General features: G+C 36.8%; 1 pseudogene; it reads right to left on the bottom strand.

Moving 5' to 3' along the window:
- LOC101350219 (mediator of RNA polymerase II transcription subunit 28 pseudogene) overlaps positions 1 to 1756 on the bottom strand; it is an 11296-nt pseudogene extending 9540 nt beyond the window's left edge.
- Between the last annotated feature and the right edge of the window lie 286 nt (positions 1757 to 2042).

Here is a 2042-nt window from a genome sequence, read left to right as displayed (position 1 = left end):
TAAAACAACATGTGTACTACTGTTTCATGAGAAACTATTTGTTCTGGAAGCCTTCACCTGAAGTACAATAAAATATAAAAAATATATATATATAATTGAGAGGGTAGTCAAGTTTCTTTCATGCATATCTATATATGTTTCATTTTATGTATTTTCATCATCCTGAATTGAATTACTTTCTCTGAGTTTTAGGTCGCTCAAGACCATGAACAAGAAAAACGAAGTGTAAGTTACTTTTCCTTTCTTTTCATGTAAGCTTTCCATGTGAAATATTCATAATCATGGTTAAAAGTACTTGTTTATCCAAACTTCTCAAAATCTAGGGAAATTCTTAGAGTTTTGGGTATTATCACTCAGTTAACGGAGATTTGACTTCACAGATTTGAGTTCTGTTTGTATGGAGGTAGTTATCTCAGCTTCTCTATGTGACCCAGATTGAAATGAGAATCACTATGTGATGAATTGGGTTATAATAGATTTTACTAGAACTATCTGGCTTAATGGAGCCCCAGTGGTGCAGTGGTTAAGAGCTCGGCTGCTAACCTGAAGGTTGGCAGTCTGAATCCACTAACTGCTCCTTGGAAACCCTATGCACAGTTCTACTCCGTCCTAGGGGGTTGCTGTGAGTCGGAATCGACTCAACGGCACACGACAACAACAATAACAACATCTAGCTTAATAAAGGCTCACACTGTTCATGCCTCAAACCTGCTTTAACTCTATAAAGTTTATTCTGAAAAAGCTAAAAAAAAAAATTAAAACTTGAGAATTAGGAGATGTGGGGCAGCTCTGATGATCAAACAAGCGGCAAATTCACTAAAGGATCATTTGGGTCTAAACAATGAACAAAAACAATTATGAAAAAGAAAATTTTTGAGGAAGGATGGTTTGTTTAAGGATTTGTTAGTACTTCTGGTAAGCTTGTAATTTGGAAGGAAGTATGGATTTGAGGTCAAATTATAGATAGATAGATCCCCGTTATTCCCATTCCAACTCATAGCTACCCTATAGGACAGAGTAGAACTGCCCCATAGTGTTTCCAAGGAGCAGCTGGTGGATTCGAACTGCCGAGTTTTAGGTTAGCAGCTGAGTTCTTAGCCATATATACATGGATGCAGAGATTGATAGGTACATGAATAAATGGATGGAGGGGGAGAGAGGGAGAAAGAAGAGAGAGACAGAAACAGAGAGACAGTTTCCAACACATGGTTTGGCAAAGACCTTGGATAAAGCCGAAGGGAGAAATTTGATGGCCCCTCATCACCCTCCTTGACCTTATAGTTAAAGTGATTATCAGATAAATTTGACTATGAATAGAAAAGTACAGGGACATGGATATTTATAAGTTATTTCCCAAAATGGCCCAAATTAATCAAATCCCTATTCTTAGTACACATAGAAACAGTAAATGATTTTAGAATCTCGGCCACTAACCAAAAGGTCGGCAATTCGAATCCAACAGCCAATCCTTGGAAACCCTATGGGACAGTCCTATTCTGTCGTATAGGGTCGCTATGAACTGGAATGAGCTCGACAGCAACGGGCTTGGTTTGCTTAAAGCCTCTTCTTGAAAACGAAGCCTTGTGTGTTAAAAGGCTGTTTTTATATCTGACTTTTGTAAAGATTAAAATAAACTTTTTAATTTCTTTCTTTCAACAGGTCCATAGAAGTAATGAATCACCTTCACAGTTTTATGTGCTTCCTTACCAATATCCATCTGATGCATATCCACCATTCCTATATCGAAGATATCCATGGCTTAGACATTATTGTCTTCCTATTTCAATACCTATGTCTGTCCCTACAACTTGTTTTCCTAACGGAAAGTAAACAAGAAAGAAGTGGGAAGTATAAACAATACTTACAATATGTGTTTTTTTGTGATAGTTGTGTGTGGGTTGGAATGCATCTTTCCATGAAAGATGTTACAATGTATAAAAATTCCCATTTGTTTCAATGTTTTTCTTTGGTAGAAAATATTAGAATCTCCATTCATAGGTATATACATCTGTCCCTCCGTGATCAACCAGCAAAGCAGTTTA

This window comes from Trichechus manatus, unplaced genomic scaffold (assembly GCF_000243295.1).
Source record: "Trichechus manatus latirostris isolate Lorelei unplaced genomic scaffold, TriManLat1.0 scaffold00108, whole genome shotgun sequence".
In the NCBI taxonomy this organism is placed as follows: Eukaryota; Metazoa; Chordata; class Mammalia; order Sirenia; family Trichechidae; genus Trichechus; species Trichechus manatus.
The sequence above is the reverse complement of the archived record's forward strand: the minus strand, read 5'-3'. Positions and strand labels throughout refer to the sequence as shown.